Consider the following 20,494-nt stretch of genomic DNA (forward strand, 5'->3'; position numbering starts at 1 on the left):
ACATAGAGTGTTAATACATAAACCAATTCTCATCCAAACATCCGCAGTCAATAACCAATAAGCAAAAATTAGAAATCAATAAGCAATAATCAGATCAATAAGCAATAATCACCAAACCAAAACAATAAAACCATCATCCTGCTACCAGAAAAACTGATCCAGCGCAAAAGCCGGGGGAAATAGAAAGAGTACAACTATCCTCCCTGCGTCGCAGACCCGCCGTCACACTACCTCATTCACACACGCATTCATTGGAGAGGCCCATAACACCAACACTCATACGTCTCTCTCTCTCACGAGTCTACACACAGGAGGGATGATATAATTCTTACGCTGGACATGTTGGGGGAACACCTTATAACCTATAGGGAGAGAAAAGTTGTTTTACAAATATACATTAGCAATCGTTGCCTATAGATCCCTAATCCCAAACATCAAGGCACTCCACCCACTAGGTAGACGGACCAATTAGTTGGATTGGTTGATAGTGATTTAGAACCAGCTAAAACACATTTAAGATTCAGAATCCTTATTTCCCTTAATGAAACACCACAAACTCATATTTTCTTGTTAATCAATATTTGTTTATGTATATTTTCATAATGATTTATATTTTCATTTGTTTCGTCAGAGTTTAGAATTTCTAGATCAATTTAAGTAAATCACAGAACATCATATTTACCTAATCTTGCTATCTGGGTTCCTCTAATTCATTGGCTCTGCTTAATCAAATTTGTCGTAAATTGCCCGAATAAAGCAGGCCAAGGCTCAAAGTTCTCTGCTCAGCACGTTACAGTCCCAAATGTTATCAAAGGACCAGAAATCGTGCAAGCATCTATCATAACCTTTGGATTTGGAGAAAGTTTGCAGTCATCAAGCGGTCAGGCAGCATCTGGACCATCAGGAAAGGGCGTTTTTTCTCTCTATTCTACTACCCTTTTTATAATAATATCAGGTTAAGAAGATACATTTTTAGGCCTACAACAGTGGTGATTGGCTGGTTGGGATCGTCCGATTCTTATTCCCATTCCCAGCGCCTCAGTTCAGTCCGAGTTGTGAGGTCACTAGTTCACATTAGTATCGGCTTGTTTCGGTCTGTTGAATTCTTGATTGTTCCCTTATCTTGGCAGACCACCAAACTGTTATCCTTGACCGGGGACATGATGTATAAAGGTTGCTAAGAAGTTCACGATTCCGTCGGGACATGCGTAGTTGACTCCACGCTTCACGAGACGGTGGCCACTTCTGGGTACGGTTTCAGCAGCCATTTTGGATTAGGCCCAGATGTCAACTTAAGCAAAACAAACACAAAAGAATAATTAATATATAAAACTGATGATTCTAATGTTAACCCCTCACTAATCCCTTTATGTGTTTGTATTTATCTAGCATACAGCGACTTTTAAAGCAATTATAGTCACCTTTTCGATCCTCCACGAAGATGCAAACATCACAAAGCAATATATCATGCCATATACAATTACCACATATACTATTGTTAATATGCGTACAGATTTTAGTTACATGAGTTATTAAGCCATGCAAATAGCAGTTTCCCATGAGTAATTTGGTTTTAATAGTGTTTATTAATATACATGCAGCACTTGTTTAATAATAGTATAATTAATAGATTACCTAATTAGTATTTCCATGAAAAATAGAGGAGGTATACAACATTTTGCACTACCTGCTCCATCACCATGTTGCATTCTGAACCCTTAGCTGATGTTTCCACTTCCCCTTGCATATGTAACACTTCTCCTCCCCATGAGACCTTCTCCACTCTTACGGTTAGGTAAATCCATGAAACCATCACTCTTTAAGCAAGCCAATAGAGACTTATTAAGAATCTACTCATTTGCTAAGTCCGGCTACCTGAATTTCTGGAACCTTTTTAGGTCTGGCGTAACAGTGCAGCTGTCAATCAGAGCGTAGTGTGGGTTACCAGCTCCAGGCAAGTATTGCGCCCCCTAACCAATAGACCGCCACCCACAAACCCATATGTCTGACTGAGGTGGGGATGCACGAACATCAACGTAGACAAAGGGGACACTACCAGCCTCCCCATGCAAATGGTGCCTCACTGGCTCGGCCAGAGGGCCTGGGTACAGGGAAACCATCCCTCGAGCCAACAGTCCTGTCCAGAGAGGAAACTTTCCTCTCCCGGCAGGACTGGTCCATTGTGCAGCTGGCATGGGGCAAGGGACGCACGCTGTGCTGTCACCCTTTATAATATCCCCACACCACATAACTAAGCTTTTCTCACACACACACATGGAGTCCCCCACCCTTACTTCAGGAGGTTCTGCAGCCTCTTGCTGGAGACTCTTCTCACCAGGACCGTAGACATCTTTCAAGGACAGCAGCTGAGCGCCTCGCTCCGGCTGGGACCTCTGCTCCAGGTGGTCTGCCCTGCAGCCCTCTCCTCCAAGCCTCCCTCCGGCTGGCTCCTTCTTCTCTTGGTTTCAGGAAGTTGAGTCTGCTTGGGGCTCTCTTTTGTTTCCCCCTCAGTGTGCGTATCTGCCACTACGTCCCTTCTCTGCCCCCACCCCTCCTGTTCAAGCCCGAGTGTCCCTCCCCTGCCCACGGTGCCTGTGAGAGAGGAGTTGCGTCACATTGCTGGAGTGCTTCCTTCCTCCATGGTCCACCTTTACCACCGTGTCCTCTCCACATCCTCCTTTCTACCTCTGACGTCAGTGGGTGCTGGGAGGTGCCAGCATGTTAAATTTTGTGCCACTAAACATTTTGCGCCCAGGGCAACCGCCCCTTTGGCCCCGCCCATGGTACGGCACTGCTGTCTGCATAACCTATTCTTGGAATTCTTTAAAATATGCATAGAATCGGCTTGGCCTCAAACCAGGGGAGTATTTCTGTCTCACTTTTGGTATTTGTTGTTTGGTGTATCATTCCACTTTCTATAGAGAGCTTGTATTTTTCCTTTAAACTCAGTTTAGTCAGTATAGCTATCTCTGATTTTTGATATTTCTCTTATATTCCATTTTAATTTGTTCTTTCTATTATGTGTGCAACTTTTTGTATTGAGACCCACTGCTTTCAGGTAGTCAGCATCTTGTTAATGATAAATATATATATAAATACTTTCCTTCATTTCTCCATGCATGTTTGCTCTTTTCTCCATCTACAAATCTTTTTCTCCAGCATTACATTTCACATTTTGCTTTTTCCATCTATCTACAGCTCTCCACTGAAAGTTTTTTCTTCAAGGCACCCACACACTCATTTGACTATTCATCCTTCCATCTCCAGCTCGCTCTAGAACTTTACATTCTATGCCCCATCTATCTCGCATTCCACATACCAATGTTTGTTGCTGTACCCGCTGTAAAGCACCAAGCACACCATACATGTAAGGTATACGCAATGTGGATATTAATTTATTTGCAAAGAGAAGTGGTGTGGCCTAAAGTAGAGGCTGAGGGTAGAGGGCAGGCAGTGCTTAATTTGGAAAAAAATAAGTGCCAGGTCCCTCGTCAGGATGCCATCGCAGCTTGCACTCCCCATTGCCCCTGTCAAAGATGCCACCACAGTACCTACACAACTATTAATCATCACACTGCTACATGTGTGACAATTCAGACTGTTCGAGGACTCCAAAGCTATTAGAATGGTTTGGGTGACAGGTATTTGTTGTTTTTAATGTATATTAAATAATTAAACCAACTATTGCTCTGCTTATCTCTAAATCACACAAACAGCACCACCATGTGGCAGCTGTCATAAATGCCGGTGTTGACAATTAAGTGCTGAGCACTGGGAACCTCTGGCCCAAATTAAGCACTGAGGGCAGGGCAAGGTGGAGCATCCTTTGCTACACCACTACCGCTATAACCATGTGCCATGCTGACATATAAACCAGTCTTCATTCTTTCCCACCCCCACTTCCGTTTCCTTCTTTGCATATGAAAACATAAATAAAACCACAGCGTGGACTGAATAAGAAAGCTTTTGACCCAGCCCATGCCATTGCAACTAGAGAATCCGTTGCATATAGGATGTCACTGTTCATTCCCCGATTTCGATCGCCCAGTTCACCGCGTGGGGAGGGGAGGGGGGGGGGGTGGGGATTGTGTGTGAGGTAAAGTGTGACATGGAAAAAATAAATCTGGCCAAGTTGTGCAGAGGCGAACCCCACAAATCATTGCTCATCTCAAAAACACCTTCTATAGGCAGCTGCTTTTTCTGCTGCTGATTTTCGTATCCCTCTTTCTCTATCTCAGGGGTCCAAGGACTTCATTCCTCTGCACCTCTGGGCAGGGTCCCTCTCGCCTGTCTTGTCAAAAAGCTGAAAGCCTGGTCGAGGAGCCAGTCCAAATCAATAAAAGCTCAAGTGGCCTTCGCTGCGCCAAGCCTTTATTTTTCTGTCCTTCAGTTTAAACTTCACGCGGTAATTTATTTTTTGTTTTGTTTTTAGAAGTGATGTGCTTCCACCCTCTAAGTTTAATGAGTTTTACTCTCACCAAAATATACAGACTATACCTTGTGTCTAGCCACCCACCCCCACATCCTATTTTAGTTCCCTCCACCCAACCAAATACACAAAATATAACCAGTGCTATCACACCCTCCCAAGCCACCCTGATAAAAACACTCTCCTCTTCCCCATTTTAATATTTAAGAAAATATACCTGGAGCTATATCACACTAAGTGCAACGGGCATGTGCGCTTGATTTCTGTGTACTTGGGGCAGAAGGGGCCTCAAACGCTTTGTGCAGCCTCTTGTGCAAAACATGTTGTGCCGGTGCACATGTAGTGCCATTGTGATCTCTAAGGGGGATTCCCTTATTTGCATTGGTACATGGCCCCATTCACATAAGGAAACACTTTTCACCTGTGCTGTTTTACAGATGTGGGGACGGATGTAATGCCTCTGTTGAAAGGCTGTGCCCCCAGGAGACCCTAGAAAGGGGGCGAAAGTAGGTATTGTTGATCCCCAGACATCTTCCGGCAGGTGGGAGCAGTTACTCACTGCACCCTCCTGCAGGTGAATCTGTGCCCCCCTTCAAAAGCAGACCGGGTTCCCTCATGCACAGTGAAAGGTGGGCCAGATATTTCAAACAGCCTGTCCACCATTCACTAATGTTCTGCCCCTAGGGCACACATAAGTACATGACTATGGTGTGGACAGTCAATCCATTGTAATAGGGGGCATTGTACCAGTTTGCGCCACATCCAGGCAACCCTTTTATTGATCTGGCAGGGCACAAGTAGCCACAGTGCGCCCTACAAATAATGATTGGTCGCTTACAATAAAGGAAAAGATGGATCTGGCAGGGTAACACTGTTAAGGAAGGTCTCAACCAACAGGTAGAATGGCATTCTTTAGCCACTCTTTGAGTTCAATTTTGCTGCTGAATTTGAGTTCCCCCTTTCATGGGTGATGTCTGCATGTAGTTTATACAAAACTACACAGTGTTTTGATGAGATGGCCCATCCACATGAAAGTGGCCGTATTTCTCTCAACTCTGTAAGCAATGTACATATGGTAAATATTACCTTTAGCTGATGACTATTTGACTGATAAGGGTTCTGATGACCTTTTAGTGACTGTTCTCTGTATGTTTGGTCAGTTTATTTTTGGATAACTGCCGTTTCAATATGGGGGCTAGTGTCCCTACATGAGTAACATTATCTGTCCCATGCCAAGCATAGATTTATAGGTTGTAGGGTCTATTTTATGAGTTTTGTTCATTTGCTGGCATGTATAGAGGCATTTCAATTATTATTCTAGGGATTGTAAACAGTATGTGTATCCTGACGATATTGGAAATTTGAGCTTCCTTTGCCGTTCCAAGATGGAGGCCATATTCACTCATCCACCATGATCTGATGCATGCGTTTATAGCGTCTCGGCGTCAGAACCATTCAGGACTCTTTCATTTGTGGAGGTCATTATTGGTCAGATTTTTCGTTACCGCATATACAAGTAAGTCTGAACTCCATTATGATGTAGTTGGTTGTTTTTTTTAGCCTTCGTGAACTTCAATCACCTACTTATCTTATTTCAGATTATTTGAAGACTTACAGTAGTACTGTGTACCATTAGCTTTTTCAACAAATATGTGTTGGGTAAGCAGCTTCTTTTTCGGGCAGATGTTTGGAACTATAATTGAGACCTCCAGTTACTCTTATGTGTTCTTCTAATGTAGATTAACTTTTCATAAGTACAGCAGAACTTAATCTTGGATGATTTCTTTGGTACGTGGTTTTGGTTGACATATCCGGTTTATTTATATGCACTCTGAAAGATTTGGTGTGTTTCCGGTGTTGGTTGACTTGATTCACTTTTGGTTGTGCTGTGTATTTTTTGGGGTATCATGCTTTTGGTGACTGATCCACATTGTGATTTCAATTTGGCATAACAATTGATTTATTTCATTTTTTGTTTTGGAATATTATTGATATGAATGCATTTCAATAGGTTCCTCAGGGTCTGTCCCTTTTGACTTAGCTTTCGACACCGAGGGTGATATGTACGATGAAGTGGCCAAGTTTGTCGTTAGCCTCCTTGACTTAACGAAACGCTCCGCCACTTCGGAAACGTAAGGCTGCACCATATTTACAAGAATGTGGTGCAGCCTTGCAATTCCCCCTGCGATGGTGGTACGTTTAGCAACTTAGCGGCAACGCAGGCACCCTTGCACCAGAGTGCAAGGGTGTCGTTGTGCAGCACACACAGAAAAAGAAAAAACGAGGAGAAATAATTAATTTCTCCTCGTTTCGCCAATTTAAGACCAGGATTTTCCTGGTCTTAATTTTGGTGCTGCCTCCTATGTACACCATCCTTGTATATAGGGGGCAGCGTCAAATACAATGGGTGTTGTGGTGGGACACCCACAACAACACCCACTGCACACCCCTTTCACGCTAAGTTAGCGTGAAAGGGTGCCTTATGTACAAGGCAGCGTTAAGCCACATTAAGTGGCTTAATGCTGCCTTGTACATAAGGCAAGTCCCCTATCGCCATGGGAAGAACACAAAAAGTTACGTTTCTGTGGCGATAGGGGCTTGTACATATGCCCCTCAGTCCAGAAGATGGTCTTTAGCCAATTTAGACCAAAACGTCTACAACATATCCTCTCAGACTTTGATCATGTGACTTCGATAATTTCTTTCAACAGAAATTACCAATCTGAATGGACTATAATCAGAAAATCTGTTTTATGTCAGGTGGAAATGCCGAGACTCACTAGTAAGCATACTTGAATTTTGTGGTTGTGGGTTGGCGATGCTTTTCATATTAATATATCTTGGACCCTGATTGAACATGAATTGTATATATTCATTATAAATGTGGATATTCATTTTTGTATTTAGATGTAAAAGCAAATAATTTTTCATAATCTAATTTTGTGATGTGCCTTACTATATGTTTGTTTATACTTGTTTAATTCACCACTGTAACAAAAGCTGCAGCGGTTAAACGGTAGTGGGGCTGCTAACCAGCACCCTCCCCGGAGGGCCGGCTGAGCTGTTTGCCAGGGCCAGTTTTGGTTCCCAGTCCGGCCGTGCTTATCAGTGCGGCCTGGCCTCCCCTGTCAGCTTGGGTCTGACCCCTCCTACCCCTGTGGGATCTGCGGAGAGAGGCAGGAGGGGCAGTGGACTGTGGGGCATATTTACAAGGGCATTTTCGCCACTTTAGCGCCACTTTTTGGCGCTAAAGCGGCAAAAATGTCATCGCCCTATTAACAAGGCGGCGCTAACATGCATTAGCGCATGTTAGCAGACGTTTTGGTATCGCCTCGCTTCGCATCGCTAATGAGATGCAAAGTAGGTGTACCTTTCAGGGAACAACATGAAAATATTCGCTAACCGCACAGCGCGGTATTTACAAGCCGGGCCAGTACTCGCGTAGGGAAGAAAAAAACTGCGCTAACCGCAGATATCGGGGAAAACTAACGTCTACAAATATTTCGACTTAGTCATGTGCATAATGGGAGGGGGATTGTAAGGTTACATCCACCTCTCCCTATTAACAACATGTCCATCAGCGCAGTTGTAATAACACTGGTTTTCAGGCACTATTGATGAAAATCGCCGTATATCGCCAGATTTCACATCGCCTGTTTGGAAATCGTTGCAAATATGCCGGTAACAAGGCAATGTGAACCGGCGATATTCAAAATCACGCTAAGCGCGATTGACGATGTTCAACGCGAATCGTTGATAATATGCCCCTGAAAGTCACCATTCCACCACATCAGTCTGGTCTCTGGGGGGGCTGGCAGAGGTGGCAGATCAGGGTTCACACAGGGGCTCCGGCATCGGAGCTTGATTTTTGCAGCCAACAAAACAGTGAAAATATGAAACTAGCTTTCATCTTTGACGCTAGAGCATCAAAAGTCGGTTTTGAAAAAGGTGATTTCAAATACATTTCAAACTGTCCTGCTCCTTTACACCAGAATGTATTTGTAGGGTTACATTTTGACGACAATTGGCAAATTCTTTTTCTGCCTCTTACCACCGCCTGAAAGCTGATTCTGTATCTTTGGAAGACATGATTAGAGCCCAAAGTTGAAATGTGGCAGAAGAAAAAAAATCAATTTACCCAGCGAACTTCATTCCCCTCTGCTGAAATGTACTCGAAGTACACGGTGGAAGAGAAGCATGCTGGAGATGTCACTTACAGACCAGTCGCATAATGGTTTCCAGATAATTTAGTGATTACAACCTAGGGCTATAAAATGGAACGTGGTCACATTCCCACAGAAACGGACTCAGCTTCATCCACGCTGCCAAGTGGCTCAGTTGTGCATCATTGATGAACAGTCATCACACTCATGCTGTCCAGTACATCTACTGCAATTCTTTACTGACTCCCCTGAAACCAATAATTGGCGCTTTCAGTAGAGCAACCTCTGCCGACTAATTATTATTACTGTTGTTGTTATAATACAAAAACGCATAATAATTATACAGTAGCTGCTCAAATGTAATAACTTACATAATGACTCCTGCCGGAGACAGCAGCCAGGCAGGTGATAGAGAATAATTACAGCTGCAGTTTAAACAACAGACTGAAGAACTATTTGTTTTCGTTCTTCTGATCTGTTCTTCATATGGTGACGGGCACCTCTGTGACTTGTAAAATCATTAAAATACATGGCAGGGGGAACTTTATCCCATATATCATACATGTATTTTTATTTATAGCACCTCATACCACACTTTTGAAGTTTCTAAGCACTGTAAATCACAGGTTTTACTGTTACCCATTTTAATGACAGTTCCTGAAAATCTTTGTTTAAAATGTTCAAAATCACATGATATGCAGTGAGTGCTGGCGGAAGCATTCCTGCAACCCCAACAAGTGTCCTCTGCCATGCAAAGATAGCGACAGAGGACTCACTAGAACCAGTGGTGGTGATTTGTTTAAACCACACCATTGGCCAGCTTACCTTTCTTGATAGCGCCATCCAACTAGTTTGCCCTCCTCTCTAACAATTACCGGCAATAAGCATTCTAGAATGTTGCTTTGTTTGATGATGTCAGCTGGGGTATTGAGATGTATTGTGACATCAGTCACAGGCATGGCCCTTTAAATTGGGTACAGAGGCAGGTCAGTCAGCCCCCCTGAGCACACCCCATCTGGTAGATAAAAGAGCCCCCATTTATTTACTGTTGTATGTCTGCTTACACTGCCTTATGCACACCAATTCAACCTGCTGGAGTATGAATGTAAAAAAACACAAGGGGAAAATAAATGCTGCAGGCGCTCCAAAATTATAATCGAGGAGCATACATTTTTAAAACAGAGCATTACCGTTTCAGGGTTTTGTGATAAACGCAACAATTATTGCCTTTTCTTATAAAATGCTTCATTTTTCTCTCCCTCTCTTCACAATCCTATATGCAGCAGAACGGCTAGGTGTAGGCGGGCTGGTTACCCAAAAGGATAATTCCTTCATTTTTAGATGAATAAAACATCAAAGGCAACAGGCAAGGACCATACATAAAGGACTCGCCTGGTGCACCACACGTGAGAGCCTCGGTGCTACTCAGAGAGAGGCTGGACTTCAGTGATTTTATGGCAGGTTGCTGTTTGTCAAAGGTCAGGAGAGCTGGCCACATCCGGTCCATGGGAGATGGGATGGGATTGTCTCTGTACCCATGGGCGTAGGAAGTGTGGGGGACGCGGGGGATATATCCCCCCCCAGATTTTGGAGTGGGGGGGACACGGGGGACAAGGGTGGGGGGGACGAGGGGACAAAGGAATTTCCCCTCTCCCTTCTGTTATCGCAGGGCCATTAGCACGCGAAAGCGCTACCTAATGGCCCTGCACTTGACCTGCCTGGAGTCAGAGGCCCAACGCCCTCTGCCTTTTGTTATGCTGCAGGAAGGCTCAGCCGTTCTGGGAAGGGCAGAGAACGGAGAAAAAATAAACGCTGTCTCTTTTCCTTCATGGCAAGGACTGTGTCCACTACTCCTGATCTGCCTCTGGCGGCTGCCATCCTCTCTTTATTCCTCCATCTCTTTCTGTCTCTGTCTCGCTCCTGCTTACGTGCTGATTTCAAGAGGCAGCTCTTAAGGTGCTCTCTCTTGCCTCTCCTTTTCTTTATTTGTTCCCCTGTGAAATTGATCCAAAAAAGGCTGAACACTTTGGCTGTAAATGTCCTCATTTTCTGACCGTTTTCTATTGAAAAGAAAAACCTCGGAATGGAGAGAAAAAATAGTTAAATACCTAAATAAAGCAATAGAGAGTGGACAGCAGACAGGCCAGACTGTTATTTACACCCACACACATTAGCGCCACTTTACAGAGTTTGCCAGTGAAAGCGCTACTTTCTTTTTATCTTCTTTCTTTGAACAACATTGTTTTCCCAGGGCGGGTAAGTGCGCCATTCCTAAAGGGACTGCAATACCTGGTTGATGGGTAGAGTGGAAACGTTTAATACGATCGTTTTCAACTTTTTAATTATTTTAGCTTATAAAATGCGGCTCTGTGTTTGGGGATGTGGCCTTTTTTAAACCAAACTGCATACATTTTGAAAGGATATAAGCAATGGACATTGAAAGGGGTCCCTTCCTGGTCCTGTAGCCATGTCTTGAACTTTTCAGGCAAAATCACTTACTGATTTCTGAATAATGAGTTTAAAACCGTTAAGGTAACCATGTTTTTTTCTGATTACAGTTCACATGCTTTGCTTATTCTTGCATTCCCTATGAGTGTTTGCTTTTTCCAGGGTGTTATTCATTTTTTTTCAGGCAGCATTTTACTGTTGTCTAGTGCATAATTTGAATTTAGTCGCAGCACAATTGAGTTGTGCTGAAGGCAGTGCGAGTTTCTCTCAGTGGGGCAGTATGGTGTTCAGTGTGGGAGAGAATGTGGCACTCTGGCCAGAGCTGCTGAATTTGGAACTGGAGAACCATGTTCAGACCTTCATGACCAGTTCACCATACCACACTCCTGACAGAGCTTATTCCGATGCTACACCTTAGAAGGCCCGATAGACCTTAGAAGCCCAGGTGTCTTAGCACCCGCAGGTGGACCTGTCCACCACAATCCATACTGCAGTTCACTTCCAGTCTTACGGGCAGGCATATGAAGAAGCACATCCTAGATCGACAGTGAATCTGTCACTGAGGTCACAAGACCCTTGAGGCCAGTCCACCTCACCCATTGGTACCTCCATTGGCCTTTTTCCAGCACTAGCAGTGCAACTTGCCAGGGGTTGGCAATGTAGGATTTGCATGCACACCAAACTTAGGGGGTGATTATAATGGCAGTGGGACCGCCACGTCACCCCGTTGGTGGCGGTCCCACCGCCATTGGTGACTGCATCACAGCCCGCCATATTACAATGGCGGGTGGTTTCCTGCTGGTCGGAAAGACCAACCACCATGCACCCGACGGGCTTCTTGAGCCCGCCGGTGTGGTGGAGGGGCTCGTGGTTCCTACAATGCTGGTGGTGCCTACCATGCACAGCATTAGGGATTACGATGTCCCTTACCCGCCAGCTTATCAATGGCGGTTCACCTGCCTTGGAAATGCTGGCGAAAGGGACATTGGGGGCCCGTAGCAGGCCCCTTTACCCCTGGCCCTCAGACATGGGTCCTGGGGGGCATCTATGATGCCCCACAACATATCACTGCACCATGTGGCAGGCACCGATATATTTAACATGTTCCTTTTTTTTTTTACTTTGCGGCGGATAATGCAGCCAGCAGCACCTGCTGCAATGTAAAAGATAGGCACTGCGAACACCGTAGTAGCAGTCGCATTGTAATGCCTATCGTGGGGCCTCCACCTTGAAGGCCAGCGGTCCCATTCCCCGATTCGATGGCGGTGGTACTGAAGTCCGCCTGCCATCGTAGTCAGCCCCTAAGTTTGCATTTTATGAATATGATTCAGCGGGAAATAAATAGATGTTCGCAATTTAATTGACTTTGGTTGGCCTCTTATCTATGAGATTTCCCTGTTGAATGTGCCTTTACATTAAACATTTTTGGTTGTATGAATTGATTGCATACTACACTCTCCTACAGGTATTAATTTGAGTGTCATTAGGAGTGTCTGGGACCAATTGTTTTCTTAGGAATTGTTTTCTTTACTAACCTTTGCAAAGGGCCCTAAACTTCACAGCAACACAAGTCACATTTCTTTTAGTAATTTGGGATCCGTTTGAGCTACAAAATTGTTTTGGAAGAAATCGTTAGATTATGCAGCAGATGATGTATTATGTGGCAAATATGATACAGCCATAGTTAAGTGGAAAACATTTTTCCACTTAATTTTGCCCCAACATTGTAGTTGATCAATTTGTAAGTTCCCCAAACCCAAAAGTCGAGTTTGGGCACAATTTGCATTTTAAAAGCAGCCCTATAACACAGGGCTACTTTTAAACTGACCTCAGGCTTCAGCAGTGCACACATGCAAGCGCAGAAAGGGCTGCTGGCCTCTAAACTGCCATGCCTTATTATATTCTAGGGACTTAAATGTAGTTCCAATCCCCCTGCCCTTTTATGTACTAGGGCCTTATAGGAGAGGTCATGCCAATCATAGAGGTACCCTAACCCATAGTGCACCCTAGTGTATGTAGGTGTTTTCACTGTATTTTTAAGTGCCTCTTTCAGAATAGCACTGGCTGTTTAGGCAGAGGCCAGGGTCAGTCAGTCAGGTACCACCAGTACCAGTCAGCAAAAAGTTGGGGAGTGCCCAGGGCGGCTTTGCAACACTAGAGAAACACAAACTCAGAATGTAAAACATAACACCATGGTTGGGGGGTTCTCTTCAATAATCAGAATTGATTTCTATCCTAATGAACCCATTTTCCAACATTAGGATAGGGAAAGACTGGGGAAAAATCATAACGTTCTAATCTATACATTGAAATTTTTATGCAGCTCTTTGATGACGGTTAATAGCTCACTGTTCAATGTTAGGATTTTAACTTATAAACTTCAAATACCAAAAGAATATCTCAGACAAAAGCAGTAACTCACTGACCTATTGAATTAAAACTTTCACTAGACAAGCCTTCGATCTCTCTCAAAAAAAGAACATTAATCACCAAAGTTATCTTCACATTTTTATTGTTGCCTGAAAATTGCTGGAGACCAGGAATGCAGCAGCAGGTACTTTTCAAACCCTAATGCACTTGCAAACACGACGCCCCCACCCTAAGTCAGCGGCCTTTGTTTGCTTTGTGCATTAAGATGCAAGATTCATATATATGTTTTTTTAAAACATTTGGTCTCATTACTATATGAATGTAAATAGCAATAAAGCATACATGCAAACTGTGTCTACATGCCTGCTTTTCTCAATATTTCACTTCGAAAGTATGCGATTGTATTTGTTTAACGGGCGTTGATTTGCATAGGGTCACTGGAAAGTGCACAAGGTTGTCCCTGTCCCCCCCAGAATTTTAGTGTCTCCTACGCCCCTGTCTGTACCAGCCCTACTGGAATTCAAGACGCATAGACCACCGGAAAGAAGGAAATGTCCTTATCTTCCATATTTTTTTTTCATCAAGAGCGGCTCTAGATCCAAGGATAACGCTGCTGAACCAGTGCGCAATGCCTAAAAAAAAATAGTCGAGGGGACAAAATCAGTGTAAGAAGTGTGCAATGACACCACATGACTTCACAGGAAGTGATGTCACCATACTATGAAGTTGCTCCTTTTAGAGGGAATGGGCTATTTTTCCTTTTCTTGCTTGCTGTGACCACCTCCTTTGGTAGTTACCCAAGCTTGAGCAAGGCAAACTCTGCAATTTTAATTTTGACTTTTAATTTGAGCAGGTGCAAAAGCAAGGCCTGGATTTTGTGATACACTTGCATTCAAAACCAATTAGAAGAGGCTGGCAGGTATTTGCATGGCTTGGAGGTGGCTGGGCTGCTCAAGATAGCCTTGCCACGGAAAGAATCCACACAAGACTAGCAGTCCCAGGGAGAGGAGATTAGGAGAATAGCCTGTAACGACGGTGACTCTGCAGGTGCATAGAGCATAGCAGAAGCTTTTGGGAGGTTGTGAACAGACCCCTGTGTCATATTTCAGCTGATACTTTGAAATCTTATTTTCGAGGAGGTTTGACTCTGGTTGTCAAAGTGTGGATGGATTTAGTAAAGGAGATGATGCCACAATTGACTGGGAGGCTTCTAATATTCAGAGCAATTCCATAGACATCAATGAAGTAACTTCTGTTATTCTGAAATGTCAACAGGGCCGAGCACTAGGCCCCGGTGGTGCACCTATGGACGCATTGCAGGCCAATTTTAAATTGTGGGCTCCGTTAATCCCAAATGTCTTATTTGCTGCCGTCGAGGGTCTCCTCCCAGATTCCTGGAGGTGTCATTACTCGTACCTCTTTTCAAGAAGGGCGATAGAAACAGGACAAACTGCTATTGCCCAATTTCACTTTTGGATTCAACCTCTAAAATGTTAGGCCTAGTGCTGCTCTCCAGACTGGAGGAGTGGGCTGAAAGAATTAACTTTTTGTCTGACGTACAATTTGGGATATGATCTGGAAACGTCACAATGGAGCAACCCCTAAAAATGTATAATTGTTAATAGGAAAGTATGTTAATGCCATGGGAGGTTCTTTACACATGGCTTTTATGGACCTCTCCTGGGCTTCTGACAATGTAAATCGTTCCAAATTGTGGGGTATGATGAAAGACATGGGAGTGGAGGAGCATTAGTTCCCCTACTGAGAAGATTACATATAGATACATTTGTTACGATATGTTATGGTTCAAATAGTGAGTGTACTACCCCTAAAAACTCTACACGTGGTGTTCATCAGGGGCCCTATTATGTATTAGGCACACTAATAAGTGAATCACGCTAAATCTTTTAATGTGACTTGTGGACCTAAAAAGACAAAATCCAAATCGATTTTATTATTGATGGGGAGGTTGTGGGTAAAGTTAAAAATGTAACTATCTAGACATCACTTGTAGTTCCTCATTACACTAGGGTCATCTTATGAACATTAGATTGCAACAGATGTCCAGAGCGATAAAGGCAATTTTCCGTTTTGCAGCCAGATTGGGTCATAGACCGTTTAAGGAGTTGTTGCAGTTGTATAAGAGAAAATGCATTTCAGTGGGGCTTTATGGAGCTGGCATCTGGGGGTATACTAACCCTGGTGCTCTCCAAAGAACTGAAAACAATTTTTTGTGTAGACTTCTTTCTGTCCCGAATAGTGGTATGGTATACATTTGCCAGACACACCTGGGGATAAACTATGTTCTGGTCTTCGTATGGATAGCACCTTTACTTTTCTGGCTTAAAATCTGGCTTACTACTAAGGCGTCTTTCACTAGACTAGTCATTGAAGACTGTCTGCAACTAGACAATATGATATAGATTCCGTGGCTCAATTATATAAAACAGGCCTTTCTATATTTGGGGATCCCTGAATATTTTACTCAGCCTGATTCTCTAAAGCTAAATTGTAAGTTGCAAATCAAAAACTATTTTTTAAGTTCCTATAGCATTGAAAGGCTACTACTGTAGGTACAGGACATGCAGTTGTACTTATTGTTTTCCCCTCTACTTACAGCCTATAATCAGGCGCGGTGCGTCCATTGGGGCGTTGCCCCCCCGCCCCGCCCACGCCCGCAGCTCCCTCGGCGTCTCTGAACATTGTTTACTTAAGTTCAGAGATGCCAAAGGAAGAACTGACAATGCATGTCAGTCAGCATGACGTCGGACCGTGGGCGGTCCAGTGTCATGTTGACTGACATGCATTATCAGACAAGGCAGGGACAGGCAGCACTGCAGCACAAGTGCGCATGAGTGGGGACGGTGCGCGAATTTTTCGCCCGTGCCCAGTCATGCGCACTTGTGTTTTCACTGACTTGCGCATGCCCATTAGGAGCCCCTCGGTCTCCTAATGGGCAGGCGGCGGGCGAAGAGTAAGCTGTGCCCTCAGCCAATCCTGGCGCTGCAGCAGCACCAGGATTGGCTGAGGGCACAGGGAAACCTTCATCCCACGTCTCTTTCTCTGTCTCCGCACCTCCGTTCCTCCGTCATATCAAATGACAAGTAGTTACGACAGAGCACATCTCACACAAGAATCGGATGAACTATCTCTAGACTCTACTATATAGCGCCTAATATGTACCGGTGATTGCAGGTGGTGGGCGCTTAGCGCTGCCACTCTTTTAAGGTCCGGCGTCCGGTCCGGGGCGTATTTCTCATCATCGGCCTTCACCCCCAGAGCAAGAGAGAAAAGTCGGTTAACAGGGAATAGAAAGAGAAGAAAACAGCGACATAAGGGAACGAGGGTGCAGAAAGGAACGTGTGAGAGTAACAGAGCTGACCTAATGCCCATTGCTTATATCATTACAAAACGAAAGCAGAATGGATTCAAAAGACCACGTTTGTGAATACAGAGCCGCAGTATGCATTTTGTTTTCCAATGCACGCACCCAACAAGCAGGTATTTCAGTACCTCCAGGAATAGTGTGCTTTCCCACCCAGGGAAAACATGGTTGTTCGAAGAGCGAGGAGGCAACAAAAGTAGGGCTTCACTGGCAAACACTAATGTGGCGCTAATGTGTTTAGGTGTGAATAAATCAATATGGCCACCTTGCTTTAGTTAGTTAGTTATTTTTCATATTTTGAATGTTTTATTTCTCTCTACCCTGAGGCTGCACTTAGAAAGTGAAAAATGTCAGCAAAAGACTACGTTTCCAGAAAGTGTTTTTCTTTTTTGGATCCATTTCACAAGGAAGCAAATAAACGAAAGGAGGAAAGAGAAGGTAATAACTGTTTCTTGAAGTCTCTGACCAGTTTTTAACTACATGAGGAGGAGCGAGACAGAGAGGGAAGAGGGGGAACAAAGGAGGGGGGCCAGCTGCCAGCAGCGGGAGAACTGCACACTGTCCTTGTCTTCTTTGGGCACGAAGGAAAAGACAGAGTTCTTTTCCTTCTCTGCCCGTTTCGCCCTTCCCCAAAGGCCGAGCCTTAACCATCGGCCTTGCCCCTTGGCAAATTCCGCCGTGGGGTAGGCATGTTCAAGAAAGTAGGGGAACAGACTCAAGCAGTGACTTACGACAGAGCACATCTCGCGGGGGGGGGCCGAGGGAGCATAAAATTAAGACAAAAACTTACCTGACCGCCTCTGCTCCGCGTTGGCAATGGCGCCTCTTGAGTTCAACAGCACTGGAGTGGCAACCCCTCAGCCAATCCTGGCGCTGCTGCAGCGCAAGTCAGTCAACATGACACCGGACCGCCCACGGTCCGACATCATGCTGACTGATATGCATTGTCAGTTCTCCCTCGGCGTCTCTGAACTTAAGTAAACTCAGAGACGCCGAGGGAGCTGTGGGCATGGGCGGGGGCGGGGGGACAGTGCCCCAATGGATGCACCGCGCCTGCTGAGATGTAGGGAGGGATAGCAAGCAAGATGGATGTGACAGCAACAAGATAGGAAGAGATAGCAAGATAGGGAGAGGAGAGCATGGGGGGTTGCGAGACAATGGAAGGGGAAGCAAGAGACAGTCACCGGGCAGTGTCAGCAGCACCCAGCCAGTGACAGAGGAGGAGAGATGCTGAGATAGCGAAAGAGATAGGGTAGGAAGGGATACTTAGAAGATGGGAAAGTGAGAGTGTCGCTGGAAGAGAGTGACACCGATAGAGCAGCTGGCAGCCACTTACAGGTGAAGGTGGTGAATTCTGGGAGAGAGATGGGTAAAGAGAAAAGTGACAGTTCACAGAGGCACTTTCACAATTGCTTTATTACCTTCCTGCTTTCTCAAATTTGCTTGAAAATGCACCATTTTTCATCTCTTTTTTCAAAATGTTCCCAGGAAGAGAATCGCAACGAACCCCCCTTATGGTGGTTCGGGCTCGCTCGCTACGCTCGCTCGCAACGGTGCACTATGCCAATTATTTGACGCCACACCACTTTCAAATGTCACCAGCCTCCCCTGCTATCGTTTTGAACTCTATTTGGTTTCCATACACAGCGCCTGGAGAGCTCCCGGGGTGACAAGCCACGCTCTACAAATACCATTTGTGATTAGTTTTTTAAGGAAATTCACAGAACAGATTTTATTTGACGCAATTTTGTCCATGCAAATTGCACTCTCTATTGCCCTTTTTAGTGCAGGATGGTTGTTTTATGAATTTGCCAAATTGTCCATGCGACAAAGCGTCTTCTCAGAGTAATTTGCACTTTACATTATTTTGCAAATTATATAGCGCTCAGTGTAAGCGGTTTTTAATCCCAATTTTACGTACCTCGGAAATTATTAGCTAGGCCTACAATATTTACAGCGTTTTGAGACCCCAGAAATCTGCTTTTCTATGAATAATTCGTGAGGCTTTGGTAGGTAGGAAAATATATGAAAGTTTATCATAATTATATTTATTGATGAGTTTTTATTTTTAGAGCTGTACCAAATTAAGTTTTTCCATAAAAAAAAAAAATTGTGACTTGATTTAATGTTTAGATTTGCTGTATTCTAGTGTTTTAATATATGCTTCTCTGTTGAGCTTTTAAATATTTTATTGTAATGTACGTTCATGACATTATTGCCGAATAAAACTAATTGATGATGACTAGCAGTTTAAAAATGGCCCCAAATACTTTTTTGCTTATTTTTTACCCCTCTATATATCCATGTTTCATCTTCAGATCATCGCTGCATTGATATAAGTCTACAGTTATTCACTTGATTTGCTCTTTTGACATCAAAATCATGGCCTCGAGATCAACATTGCTTAATTTTGGAGCACATATTTTTTACCCGTGCAAGTTTGTAATTTATCACTCAACACTCACTCTAGTGATAGACCGCATAAGAAATAGAGCTATTCTAGGAAAGTATATGTTTGATAGAGTTAATAGAGTTAGAATATGAAAGTGCATAAGAAACGAAGCAGGTGAAAAATAGAATGTGCTTGAGAAAGAGAAGGCAGAGTTTGAGGGAGGTTAAGGCCTCTGAGACAGAAGGGAGGGGATGTATGACATTAGCACAAATGCATTTATCACACATCCATCAATTACAGCACAATGCACGGTAGGTATATGTAAGGTAATTGAAACATATATATATGCCGAAACGCATTGCAACTGAGGAATAAAGTTATTTTGCACAAGCAGAGGATCGCTTGAGTGTGTACTCTATTGAACTATTGAACTTTGTATTGGATACCGCCGGCACAACGCACCACCTGACCACGGGCTTGATTCCAGGAGGAACCTTCTTGTCTGGCAATATATATCTATATATATATTCACTGAAAAAACCATAGGTTTCAGGGGTGTTATAGTTAGCTGGACTTTTCACTTGTACCAAACCATTGAAATGCCCCCGTTATAGTTAGTTCAGCTAACTATAACTCGCGTGCCCGCAATGCACTGCTGATGACGTCACATATTAAATCACTCATGACATGGTCAGTGACATCACTCATGACATCACTGATGACATCTCAAATGACATCACTCATGACATCACTGATGACATCATCCAGTGAATGTGTGTTTTTCTGAAAATTAAATATGTTTTATATATGTATATCTCAAGGTCGATGGAAGAATAAATGGGTATATAAGTGTCTAAATGGATGATTTGTTTTTGAAAAATTGATTGTGTAACTGACTAATTAAGTGTATCATAGTGAATACATGGCTTAGTGAGTAATGTTTAAATATGTAAATATCTGTATCAGTCTCTCACTTTGTGTATAAGTGGCTGCATGGGTTGGTGAGTAGCTACATGGGTGTCTATATAGGTTATTAGTTGGTTTTTTGAGTATCAGTCTGAGTGTCTGCATGGTTCGGTGGGGGGTATTACGTAGTGCATAGGTGCATGAATGAGTGACTCACTGTTTGTATGTGTTGAAGACAGCATGTGTGCAGGACTGTATGGGTGGATGAGTGTGTGTATGGGTGTGTTAGTGAGTGAATGACTGTCTCAATAGTGTCTTTATGAGTAACTACATATGTTTTAAACTAGTATATGTGACTATTGGTGTATATAAGTGAGTATATGTGAGAGTGAGAGATTGAA

This window comes from Triturus cristatus, chromosome 1_1, assembly GCF_964204655.1.
Source record: "Triturus cristatus chromosome 1_1, aTriCri1.1, whole genome shotgun sequence".
NCBI classification, from domain to species: Eukaryota; Metazoa; Chordata; class Amphibia; order Caudata; family Salamandridae; genus Triturus; species Triturus cristatus.